The sequence below is a fragment of the Sus scrofa genome, chromosome 8, assembly GCF_054392235.1.
Source record: "Sus scrofa isolate SSC_HxYL_T2T_F1_AM1 chromosome 8, Sscrofa_HxYL_maternal_Yorkshire_Landrace_v2.0, whole genome shotgun sequence".
Classification (NCBI taxonomy): domain Eukaryota; kingdom Metazoa; phylum Chordata; class Mammalia; order Artiodactyla; family Suidae; genus Sus; species Sus scrofa.
The window spans coordinates 105,846,685-105,860,785 of NC_139390.1; the positions used below are offsets into that span (position 1 = coordinate 105,846,685).

General features: G+C 34.3%; 1 long non-coding RNA gene across 5 annotated transcripts in view; it reads left to right on the forward strand.

The window, feature by feature from the left end:
- LOC106504728 (uncharacterized) overlaps window positions 1-14,101 on the forward strand; it is a 689,957-nt gene that overhangs the window by 70,066 nt on the left and 605,790 nt on the right. For all 5 annotated transcript variants that reach the window (XR_014813074.1, XR_014813076.1, XR_014813075.1 and 2 more), the window contains exon 3: window positions 12,381-12,485. This is a non-coding gene — a long non-coding RNA (uncharacterized LOC106504728). The remainder of the gene's footprint in view (window positions 1-12,380; window positions 12,486-14,101) is intronic.

The following is a 14,101-nucleotide window of genomic DNA, read 5'->3' on the forward strand; positions in this document are numbered from 1 at the left end:
AGATTTTTGCTGGGTCTTCTTGATTATGTTCTGGTGGATCTGACAGAGCCCACTACTTGGAGAGCAGTTCTGGATTCATGGTCATTTGGTGTCCCTTGGCCATGCATTCCATCACTACCAGGGCCCAGTAGTATGCCAGCAGCTGTTTCTCAAATAGTATATATAATTCTATACTCCAGATGTCATGGCCTTGGTACAGAATCACAATAGCCATTCTAACCCTCTCACCTGAGTTTACCAGAAATTCCCCATGAGTACCTTTTCCTAACAACATAGGGTCTTATGTGTCTTGTGACCCAAACCACTGGATTGTTTATATTGAAGCCTAGACCTGCTGTAGAGAGACTTCCTACTCTGGGCCCCACTCAAAGCTATCAGCTTTCATGTCTTCCAATATATGGGCTATAGTAGCACCCATAGTCTAAATTCTTGGACCATTTCTTGAACCCACTGGTACAAGTTGGGTTCTCCAGAAGTAGATGATGGTAAGATAGAGTTTCATGTGCAAGGTATAGGATGCCCTGCAAAGGGGATAGACTTTGTGTGGGGTGGCTCATTCAAGCTGAGGTAGACTCTGAGGGGGCTGATGGTTGGAATGGTCAAACAGGCAGGCAGCTGCTTGAAAAAAAATTCTATGATTACCACATCTATCTTAGACTATTTGTTCAACGTAGTTCCTAAGTGTGGAAGGCAGTTTCCCTAACCTGTTGTGGAATTGCTCTCTGTTCATGCTTCCAGTCTTAGCTAAAATTTCCCTGTTTTAGACAGGCCATTCTAGACCCAACAATTTAATGTAGAGATTAACATTCTTTTCTTTTAATCTTTATAATAGTTCTAGTTATTTTTTCTGTTTATGTGACTCACTGTCATTTTCGATTACAGATTTGTCTACCTCTTTGTTTTTTCTCTCAAGTGGAGTGGCTCTTCCCGAGGTCAGAGCTCGTGCTGAACACAAGGCTGGATAGGCCCAGTTATGTAATTTGCTAAGCCTATTGCAAAATGGAAATGTGGAGCTCATTGTTCAAACATTATGAAGAATTAGTAGAGGGCAACAGCATCACACCATGGGTGAGGTGCTTTTGAGAATGGGGCCATGTGTAACTGCAGGGGCTGTACATCCTTGTTGCCAGCCCTGGCCTGGCAGATGGCAGGCACCCACAGTGTATGTGAGAGATCCATGACCTCAAAGGATTAAGAATTACTGCTTTGTAAATGGCTACTTATTCTCTGTCAGAACCTTATCAATAATTTTTAAAAAATTGTCTTGATGAATCCATTTTCTGAAACTTCAATGAGACATTTTCACCTAGAGCTTCCCAGATAATTTCAATACACACAAAAATCATAAGAATTTAAAACTAAATATACTGACAGATTTTTAAAAATCATTTCTACTCAGTTCTAAAAATGAATTGCCTATAATTATTAGTAGTATGTAATTATATTAATCAGAAATGTTTTTTCCTATAGAAATTAATGTGTGATATATTAAAAACATCAAATTTCCATTATTTATAAAGTGTTTAGAATCAAAAGTGCTTTAAATTTTTGTGTTCTTAGTATATCCTGAGTATTTTCAGTGACAGAAATTTCAATAATTTCCTACATTTTGTTTGAATTCTCAAGTCGTTACAGTGATAGAAGTCTGAGGAGAAGTTCAGTTGTAAAAATATAACTTGTCTGTGAAAAAAACATCCAGTTTAAAGGAGAGCAATGCAGCTCTACTTGAGCCATAAAAAGAGGTGACATGTAGGATAATTGCATTTTAAAACACAGAGAAAATTTCATCTACATTCAAGTAAGGTAATACTCTAAACTCAGCAGAGTTTCCAGCTTTAATCAAAGCTTTAATAGTCCATTTAAATAAAACTATATTTCAATCCTATGATAGGATTATTAAGAAAAACCCACTTCGTTTTAGTCATTTTGCAATGCATTATAAGAAAAATAGTGTTTGTTTCAGTATACTTGAGAGTTTTTTAACACGTGTTAATTATTCCAGAAAGCCAGTAATGAGACTTTTCATTATAATATCATGTAAAAGTGTAGCCTTCTTGTACTTAGCTTGATTAGATTATAATTAATTCCTCAATGAGGACATATTAGAGTAGGAATCAGAATTTAATGTATGTATTTCTTATGTTTTGTATGCAAGATATTTGCTAGGAAATGGTAGGTTTATGATATAAGTGCATGTCTATGTAAGTATATTAAATCCAAGCCCTATACTGACAGATGAATGACCTTAGATAACATTATTTAAACATTAAGTTTTAGATTATTTTTGTAAAATGAGAACAATACCTACATCATAGCTTTAGAGGATTATATAAAAGAATTTAGGTGCTTGAAATGTAGTACACATTTAACCATTAAAACAATGTCATTTAGTTTAAAAAAAAATTAGAAATTTTATTTACAAGAGTTCAAGATGTATAGCAAGGAGAGGAAAGGGGAAAAAGTAACAATGTTTTTTGGTATTTACTGTGTGCCTGGCACACAAAACATTCAATCTAAGTACTTAAGTTAGAGTTTTTCAGGAAATCCTTGATATAGATCCCAGTATCACCCTTTTTGTAGGAAAAGGAAGTTGAAGCTCATAGATGTTAAGCAAACTGACCACTTGGGGAGCTAGCATTGGAACCCCATTCTCTTTAGTTAAACATATATTCCTTTTTTTTTTTTTTTTAATTCTACCTCTTAGTTTCACAAGAACACACGTCACACTAGTTCTTAATTTTTTGTTTGCTTGATTGTTGGTTTTTTTGATCTTTTTAGGGCCGCACCCTTGGCATATGGAAGTTCCTAAGGTAGGGGTTTAACTAGAGCTATAGTTGCCGGCCTATACCACAGCCACAGCCACAGCCACGTCAGATCCGAGCCATGTTTGCAGCCTAAACCACAGCTTACGGCAACACTGGATCCTTAACCCACCAAGTGAGGCCAGGGATTGAACCCACATCCTCACAGATACTAGTTGGGTTGGTTACCACTGAACCACGACAAGAACTCTAGTTCTTGACATTTTAAAATTCTATAAACAATAATGATTTAGCTTCTGCACCCATTTACATGAGAAAATATTGGTTTGCCTTCACTAAACACTGTCTGAGAATGTGTCATTGTTCAGTAATGGAAAACTTCCTTCTCTTATTTAAATATTTGGAAAGACAGTAAGATCCAATGATTAGAAACCATGGGCTCTGAAGGGCAAGAGTGACAGACTGAGACACAATCCTGTACCTTCACCTCCTCCTCAAAGTCTCTGTTTCCTCATCTCTGACATGGGCTCTGAGTTAAAACTTTCTCAGAACAAATAGGACAAGTATAGTGCTTCTAGCATATAGACATTTTTTAATTTAATAAAAATTCTAAGTTAGTGTAAGAGCATCTCACGCAGTAGTCTGTGTTCTTTGGTACTTGAGTAGAAACTCATCTGAAATAACTTAAGCAACAACAACAGCAACGAAGCCTGAAGGTAAATCTGAGTCTAGGGTATTTCACCTAAGGCCACAGAAGAGCCATAAAATATTCTAAGTTCAGGAAACCAATGCCCTCAGAAAACTTTCTTAGTTCATTTATTTGGCTGTATCTATGACAACCTCGGCAATATCATCTTTAAATCTTACCAACAACAAGCATTATTCTGCAGAAACCATGATAAAACTGCTATGGAAATAGGATGAAGTTATTACTATTTGCTCCACTGAGAAAAAGAAAAGTGCTCCTGTGTTATCCAGGAATGTGACTAAATATTGACTTTGGAGTCAATATAATATTTAATAACTTTTTTAGTTTATTAAAATTTTATAGAGTTCTAATCTTAGTCATATTCAGTAGGAAGCCCATAGTCCCTTTTTTGGGTAAACTGGAGTTGTTTTTCTCACTGGAAGAAAATACATACTTTTGATGTAAGATTCAACATTTTTGTAATATTTGAAAGTTACTAAAAAAATTGGATATACTAAGGCAGAATAAGAATAACATGGTCAATATCTGCTGACTCTTAAGCCCCACTCTCTGGATTCATACCTGACTTCATCAATAAGTGTGTGAACTGTGTTAAGTTATTTAACCTCTGGGTAACTCAATTTCCTCATCTCTTTAAAATTTTATAAAGATTGTATATTTTAATGTGTATAAAGTACTGAGAATGGTGAAGTAAATGCTTGATAAATATTAATTAATAGTAATATTAAAATACCAAAAATGCACTCTAGTCCCATAAAAAGAACTATGAAAATAATATACCAGAAGTAAATATTGTCCTAAAACTTTCCTAAATCATTCTATGATGCTATTCTGACTATATGCTGCATTACCTATTCTTTAGTAGGCTGAATATCTGGCCCACTTGGGCTTTTAGGATGAGAAAATATTCCTTGATGGCCTAATGGTTTGAGGATCCAGAATTGTCAATTCAGGGCTTGGGTTCAGTCCCTGGCCTGGGAACTTCCACAAGGCATAGGCATGGCCAAAAATAAATAAAGATGAGAAATGAAAGCAAAATATATCATTTCAACAGAAGCTTAGGATACTTTGCCATGAATGATACAAATACTCTGAGCATCCTATGCTAGGTGTTAAGTGCCCTTTCAAATTATATTGCAAAAGGAAAAAAATGTACATTCTTTTTTTTGTTTGTTTTGACTGCCCCATGGCATATGAAATTCCTGGGCCAGGAATCCAATCCGAGCCACTGTTGTTACCTGTGCCACAGCTGTGGCAACACTGGTTTCTTTAACCTACTGGGCCAGTGGGATCAAACCTATATCCATCTGGGTGCTGCAGAGACAGTACTGATCCCAGTGCACCAGAGAAAACTCCAAAAATGTATAGTCTTATAGAAGTATTTATATGCATTTTCATGATTATTTTCAGAACATTATAGCAGTTCAGAAACACTGACAAATTCTAAAGTAAATTTATTAAAATAACATTAAGAATTTTATTTATACCCCCAGATGAATTTATTTTAATTTTACTTTCCTTTTAGTGGAAGTAAACTTATCAATGCTATTTTCAGAATGTACTTCTTTGGAAGAGCATGTCGGCATAAGTCACAGCATCGATACAAAGCCAGTTTTATGTACTCTATCCAAGATAAGTTAGCCACCACGGATAGATGTAACTAACGAGTTACATGTAACTCACCAATGATGAAGAAAATTCATAATACAATTTTTATTATATGGGCTCTCCTATTGAATTCTGTCTTAGACATATACATACATATAAGTGTGTATGTACAAGTACAGGAAAATCTATATAAATTACTACAAATCACGTGGATTCGAGCATTTCTTTCAGGCTTAGTAGAAATGCATTTATACTGTGGAATCGTGTCATTTTAATTTACAATTGAAAAAACAGTAGTAGACCCTAAATTTAATATTGTTGTGAATTCTTCTCTAGATCCTGCATAACAGAAACTTTATTGAATTTAATGTGACCTATCACGCTCTAGTCTCCTAGTTCCCTTCACAGCCCTTAGCCTCATGTATTATATTATTACTTGAGTGTTTGTCACTGTCCATCCTCTTACACAAATGAAAGTTTCTAGAGGAGAGGGGCTTTCTTGTTTTAGTCACTGCTTAGTTCCCAGAGCCCAGACTTGGGTTTTGATCATAATAGATGTATGATAAATGTTAATTGAGTAAATGAGTGAATGAACACCATTCTCTCCTTCCTTCCTTCCATACTTCTTTCCTCTTGTAACAGTCTCCAATTTTCTTTGGGAACACTATTTTCTTTCTCTGAATCTGTCCCTTACCCCATTTCCACTGACCTCTGTGCCCCAGCATATTGCCAGTATAGTGATCAATGGGAAGGCACAAAGACTAAGACAGACCAGTAAAAGCCAATGAGAAATGTGAGGTTTTTGGTGGAAAGAAGCCATTTCTACTGGACTTGAATCTGCTAACATATGGTCAGAACTAAACTCCAAGAAAGCTGAGTATTGATGGCCTTGTTTAAGGCTATCTAACCAGGATAAATTAGGCTATCTACACAGTCATACCAAGGAATAAATGGTCTTCTTTTCTTCTTTTTAAATTACTCAATGAATTTTGTTACATTTATAGTTACAATGATCATCAAGACCTGATTTTATAGCATTTCCATCCCAAACCCCCAGCCCATCCTCCCACCACCTAACCTGTCTCTTTGGAAATGATAAATTTTTCAGGTCTTCTTTTTTTCTTTTTCTTTTCTTTCTTTCTTTTCTTCTTCTTTTTTTTTTTTTTTTGTTTGGTTTGGTTTGGTTTTGCATCAGTCATTTTGACTTTATTGTTCTCCATTGCTATTATTTTGACTTGTTTTATGTGGATAAAATATGATTAGGGAATCTTTCATACCAATTACAATGCTTTTGCATAAAATACTAAGGTTAAATCCATATTAACTTAAAATTTCTCAAGATAAAAACTGAAGTCAATGTATACATGAAAGATAGGTTAAAGTACTGTTATATTTTATTTCATTTGAAATTTTTAGAGTATTTTGTTATAGGGTAAAGATGAGATTTTTTTAAGAACAGTATTTTGAGAACCAGGAAATTATCCTTTATTTGCTTACTGAACACATGTGATGGTATTCAGAATTCAAATTATGGCCAAACGTGCTGCTGCTACCCTGTCCTGGGAATATGAAGGCAGTGACATGAAGTGTCAGTGTATATCATTTAGTGTCATTATTCATATAGTCAACCAAAGCACTGAGACAGTATCTGTTGTTAGCTTATCTTTAACCACTTTTATATGGATAACATGGTCTTTCTAATAAGGACGTACACACCACTAACCATTTTTTCAATTTTTAATCAGAGCAGTACATTGTGGTACTTGAAACATTAACAATCAAAGAAATTATGTGAGAATGTTCATATCTATATCACATGCAAATGCAGGAAAGGAAACCGTTTAATATGTAACAGTAAAAAAAATAATCTGTTTAATGCTGTCCATATTTAACTCTATGCTTGGAAACTCTAGTTATTTCTGTGTGAAATATTGAACTAAGACATCTGCAATCCCCACTATCTTTTAGGGGAGCCATTTTGGAATTTAAAAGAGTCTCTTCTGTTAGTATAGGAAAGGATAATAATTTTTAATGAAAATAAGATCCTAGATTAAAGTGGTGTGCAGGGGCTAGAAAGAGAGTAGTGGAAGAAAGAAGTTAAGATGATGGAGAAGGGTAGGTTTCCACCTTCCCTGTGGAACACTCAACTACTCACAGAGCCTATTATACTGTCTGCCCCATGAAGTCTAAGGAAATGAGGGACATCAAGTGTCTTCCACTGGTTCACCTCTACCAAGAACTTTGCAAAGTTGCATACTAATTACTAGGGATGCTTCAGAGCAGATTTCTCCTGTCATCAGAATCCACCTGTAGTGATGATAGAATTTTTTAGACATCATCAGAAGTGAGAAAGTCTCATGTTTCCAAAGAGAAAATTCTCATTTTGGGTTGGACTTGGAAACTGTATTTCATGAACTTGTTGAATGGACAGTGTGTTAGAAAGAACACTGACAGGTGGTCTGGAGACACCGGATGTGGATTTAGCAGCTGAGTGACCTACAGAATCACTCTCCTGCCCTGCAGGTGATGACTCTTAGGACTTTTCTTTCAAAGAAATACCTGCAAATTGAGTACTACCTCATCATGGAGAAGCTGAGTGATTATGAGGATTCATTTTCATACTCAGTAAAACCATTCAAAGATGGAAAGGAAGTTTTAAGAGCAAAACAGATTATTGGCTTGTGAAAAAGGAGCCTGAACTTACCTGAAATGTTGAAAAAAGAAACACTACTAAAATGACAGTAATTCTGAGGCTCTGATTATTAAATTCTCTGAAATATGGTATTGTTCCTTATCCATACTATTCCAAATAATTATAACACAGTGTAGCCTTGGATTATTTCCTCTGGTGTGAAGTTCTACATTTCTAAATTTTTTACAGTGGAAATATAATAATTTGGCTTTTAGAGATTTCTTTCAAAATAGTTTTTTCAAATAACTTCTTTATCTTCCACCATATACACAGATCCAAACCTTTTATACATATTATGTATATGTCAGATGGCAGATTTACATCTACTACCATTCGGGTGAAGAAAGAAAGTTAGCTCCAATCATTTCTATATCTTATCTAATATTTCTCATGAGCCCTACATCCCTGAGTAGTGATTGAGAAGGGAAAGAGTCTTTTAAGATGTGCCCATATGTTAGCCTCTTTTAGTTTATCTCTCTCTCTCTTTTTCTTTTTTTTTTTTTTTTTTTTTTTTTTGTGGCCTTTTAGGGCCACACCCTTGGCATATGGCGTTTCCAAGGCTAGGGGTATAATCGGAGCTATAGCTGCCGGCCTACGCCAGAGCCACAGCAATGCCAGATCTGAGCTGTGTCTACAAACTACACCACAGCTCAGGGCATGCCGGATTCTTAACCCACTGAGAGAGGCCAGGGATCGAACCTGCAACCTCATGGTTCCTAGTTGAATTCGTTCCCGCTGAGCCACAACGGGAAATTCAGTTTATCTTAGTTACAATCTTCTTTTTGAAATATCTTCTTGAGTAAAATTATCAAAATAAAAACTGAATCAAATTTATACAGTAAAAATGTATTATTTGTCATCTTTTATTTTATTTGAAGCTTCAGAGTGTCGTGGTAATGTGTAAAAGTAAAGATGGGCAGTCTCCACTTCTGGTGTTCTTCTGTAAGATGATATTCAGATCGATGGGGGTTTTATAGTTTTGTGGAGGAAGGAGACAATATTTCAATATTGTCCAGTTTTCAAAATGATGTTCTCTAGATCTTCTTTGACTCTGGGGCCCCCTTTAGATGTCCCCTAATGACCTGCATAATTCTAGATGCCTACTGAGTTTGGGGAAGTCCTTGTGCCTTGTTTTGCCTCTGTCGAAGCCCCAGGTTTTCATAGTTATTTGATCCTCCACTGGCCTGCTGATCATTTCAGCACTTCCTTATTTCCTCACCAAAGAAGTAGAGATTTCAACCAGCAATAATCCTTATCCTGCTGCAGGCTACGGCGACCAAGGCCATGGCTTGTGATTGATCTGTTTGCCTCCACCTGGGATCGTTGGGCTTCTTCAAGGGTTACGCAACCCGAACTGTGTTTGAGAAACAGACCTGTAGCTTTGCTGTCCACAGATGCCTCATATTTTTTATCTAGATGTTGCCTACTTCCACACTGGGCTACCCAAGGTTGATTCATGAGGCAATAAGAAAACACCATTGGCATCTTCTCTCCTAGCCCTCCTTCTGTCTTCCTCTCATTTCCAAAGTCCATTTGAAGTGGACCCATAGGTTTTCCATTGCTTCCCACTGGAAGGAAATGACCTTACATCACGTCTTTGTTCCAAGGTGACCTTAGCCCTTCCCTCCTCTGGGGGCCATAAAAGCAAAGGGAGTTAAAGAAATGAAACTGGCTATGTATAGATATTTAATAATCACCTCTGATAGATAGGAGTGAATAGCTGCATATTGATAGATACAAACTAATAAAGATATGGACATCATTTATCATTATCATAGATAAATAATATTGTTTTATAGCTGAATATCTCAATAATTAGGAGGTATGCTCCTCATCTTTGGAAAAATCAGGCTCAATAAATTTTTAACCTAGAAGTAGTTTCTGAGGACTCATGAATAAGAATTAAATTGTCAGTGTTCAAAAGAACATTATTTGATTTCCCTCTTCTAAGAAACAGCATTCATAGGGAATGGGATTTAAATGACAATTCAGGAGATAATTTGTGGCAGTCAGAATACCGTACTGTTTTTCACAGCTAATCCATCAGAGGGAAGGAAATGTATATATGATACATTTATAGTCCCATCCTTCTAGTCTCTGATTCACTTCAACAACAATGGGAAGTTGGCCCTCTTAAATGGAAAAATTATTTTGTAACAACAACAACACAAAGGCCAAAGAAATAACAAAGACTTAGTTATAGGAAAACAATCACTGATAGTTTTGTGAATGTTGTCCAAAGATAATTTAACAGGGGATTTTTCCACAAAGTTAATTGCTACAAAAAATAAGGCTGCATTCAAACAGCTCATTTCTATAAACCAAAAAGAGATTCCAAGAATTTCTTGCTTAATGAGCTTTCTGCAACCTTATAATAAAGTCTCAGCATTGCTTAGAAAAAGCAATTTTCTACCAACCATAGGAGAGCATGTAAACCTCTAATTTATTTAACATAGTTTATTTCTTCTTCTTTTTGATTTTTATAAAATCTTCAAAGAGCAATTTGCTCTGAATCAAACATAGAGTGTTCTTTCCAGCCCAGCCCACCCCTTCTCCATCTTTCTTGAAATTCCAGCAGGGCAGAAGAGGCTGGCTAACACTTTCACTCTCCCTTTCTCCTCCCTCATCTATACTTGTGACTACTGGTCAATACACAACCCAAAGCAAATTTCCTATTATTCTCAAGAGGTAAGCATGGGACAGTCTAACTTGAAATTCAAGTAAGTATTTAAAAATAATTAGGAAATTGATAGGCCAAATTCCTTTCCTTTTTATTAATTCACAGTTTATTCAATTCTCATAAGAATAAAAGGATAGTAGTGCAAATATAGAAATCACTTTCAAAACTCGTTAATCACTTATAGCAGCACATTTCTCTGCGTGTAAGGTTAAGATAAGAAAAAAAAATTGCTTTTTAAAATAGGAATAAAGATTAAGATTCCTGCTCTGTATGCTCTTTTAGTCTCAGAATCTATTCTCTTCAAAGAGGCAAGAAATTCTCTTCAGGATTTCATTGTTTTAGAATAATGCTCTCGACAAAATAATGAAACTGATATGTGAAACATGTCAAGTGTTCGTTACAGATGGTACCTCCAGGGATTATCTCTGTCTCTGTTTCTTAAACACACTAGACATAAATGACAGAAACAGACACCTACCTCCTCATGTTGTCAATGAGAGGAAGGAAGTTATCTTTACAAAGTCATTTTTGTGAACATATTGTGTTTGAATAGTTGAAAATTCTTGGTGACTTTAAATTTACAATATTTTGAATGAAAGAAAATGACAAAAGTGAAGGTTAGTGTTAAATATCTAATAAGAGTATTAAATAATAATATGAAACCCCTAATTTGTATTTATAAGGATACTAAATCTATATACTAAATTTATATAAATACACAAAATTTATAATATATAAATATGTGTAACTAAAACCCTAAATTTATATATTATAATATGCTAAATATTAATTTATATACCTATATGATATATGTATAGATCATACTTATATAACATATATATATATATCAGAATTTTTGCTGCATATGTATATAATATGTGTAGATAGTATTGAAGTATGTATATGCATATATATATCAAAAATTTCTGTAGACTGTGTGTTTTCAAATTGTGTGATCACTAAATTTTGTTTTCATGGGTTTTACAGTATTACTTTTTATTCCCTAAGAAGGACACATTGATGTCCTCTGAATTAGAAAAGTATAATTCAAGTTGAATTAAATATAAATCAATTTTTGTCCCAAATTCTTGAGTTCTTTTAATGATTAGTGTATAAGATGAAATCTTGAACAGTGTGACAATGAAAGTAATAACAATTTCAGAACATAAAAATGAACATATTGAGAAACATATTCCAATTTTAGTCAGGTTTAATAAGAATATCTACGGCATAGTCTTTTAAAAGTAAAACATGCAAACGACCAATAACTAGAAATACTGAATTGTAGTGTTTAGAAAAGTTATCAAAAATCTGGAAATAAGGAGTTCCTGCTGTGGCACAATGAGATCAGCCGCATATCTGCAGTGCTAGAGCACAGGTTTGATCCCTGGCCAGGCACAGTGGGTTGAGAATCTGGAACTGCCACAGCTATGCTATAGGTCCCAACTGCGACTTGGATCTGGGGCCTCTGTGTGCCATAGGGCAGCCAAAAAAAATGGCAAAAAAAAAAAAAAAAAAAAAAGGAAATAAGATGAAAGAGAGTACACACCATATGGAGTCTTTTTCTTTTTAAACAGGCTCACTGGAAGGTTATTTAATAATCTAGGTGAATATACCTGTTTTCCAATTGCTCAGAGTCCTCACACTGAGCTGTTACATGTCAACTTTTACACTTCTGTCCAGTTGGAAAAATAATTCCAAAATAAGAGTTTTATTGTTCTGTAGCCCATTAATTTGTTTTATTTTTAACAATCTTATTCTAATACTTCTATTTAAAAATAATACTAATAAAAGCCCAGTTTATCAAATATTCTTAAAACTTTCACATTTTACTTATTTCTTCATTATCTAGTTAAAAAATGTCATGTTCTTTCTACATTTGTCCGAGAATTATGGTTTTAATTTTAATTTTTATATTATAACTTGCAGTTTTGGAGAACCCACCAAGATGCTGGAATTCTCCAAGTGGATTTGCCTGATGGAGACATTTAAAGTTCATTGACTGCATGCACCTCAAGGGCAGTTTATGCTCAGGTACATTTTCTTGGCTCTCACAGTGATTCTTGAGTAAGACTAAAATTTTACTTTTGTTGACATTTCATTTCTTTAGTTGTTGATATTCTAAATTCTTATTTTTGTTTTTGTTTCTGGTTAAGTCTCTTATTCCTTCCTTCTCTAAGTCAAGGTCATTGCTGTGCCTCTTTCTACATCAGGGACTTAGTGAGTCTGTATTTTGTCTCAGAACATTGAGTTGGTCTCAACTATATAGAGAGAGCTTATGTTTTAAAAATCTGATCTGTGCAAAACCAGTAAGTTATTCCCCATTAGTGGCAGCAGAGGAAAGGGAATCTATCATTTGAAAATCTGGTGATTTCTATTGAGATAATAGATGCTTATTTTTTGCTGGATGAGGGACAAAAAAGAATATAATTTGTTCATCTATTTTTGGTTATTTATTTGTGGGCTCAGATTGATTAAGAAAATATTCCATGTCAGCCAGTATGAGAACAGCTCTTTGCAATCTGATCCAGTTAGTTTTGTGTTTAGTGTTTACTTTCGTCCCTCTAAGTCTGGGTAAATGGAACTATAAGCACCCTTTGTCTGCAAATCTACAAATCAGGAAAGTCTTTACCTTTCTTGTGTGTTTGTGTGAAATATCTTTCCATTTCCATAGATATTAAATGTTATTTTTGTCATAACCTATAAGGAAAATGATCTGAAAAAGGACATATCTATATCTGTGATATATATCTGAATCACTCTATACCTGAAACTAAGACAATATGGTAAATCAACTAAACTTCAATTTTTAAAAAAAGAATAAAAGAACTAAAAAATATTGTTATTATTACTTTAAAAAGCTATTTCTGACTATGACATAGAGATTTTTATGTACCTATGTAAATCTAGCCATCCCCACAAAATACCTAGGAAATAAAGAAAATAAATTTCAAATTCTTGAAATGTGACAGCCTTTTAAAAAGAGATTACTTTTTATAGAAACTGCTAGCTCAGAAGTAAGTATCCAAATATATAAGAAAGGTTAAAATTTTTAACAAATCTGACTGAGTTAATATTTTCCCTCTTTCAGGAGAATAGCTATCTGTTTTTTTCTCTGGTTTTCTCTTATAGAGTACAATAGAGAATTTTTTAAAAATAAGGTTTGTATTTTCACTAAAAGACTAGTTAACTGGTTGAGTTCTTAAATTTAGATGTTGGTTTATTATCAGTTAAGATGAGATAATTTCTATATAATGTTTATAATTTTCAAAAAACTTGTTAAATTTTATTGAATTAAATCTGTTTGTAATTATAAAAACCTTTTATATGAAGAGTGTTTCTGAAGCATGTGAACATAAGTGTAATTTCCAAGGCCCTTAGTTAATTTGAGATCACAAACTAATATTAAATGAAGGTACCATTTGGGTATTGTTTTGATAACCAAGTACTTTCCAAGTTAGATAAAATAACTGAAATCTTGGTCACCAAGAAATCAGTTGATTACGTTCCTGTGTATGTATGTGTGTTTGCATCTTACTTTTTGATGTTCCAGAATGCTTATTCTTATGGATCATGTTAATGGATATGCTCACTGTTTGCCACTTTAAAAAAATATAGAAGGAACAACTCGAGTGAATGTAGGTCAACAT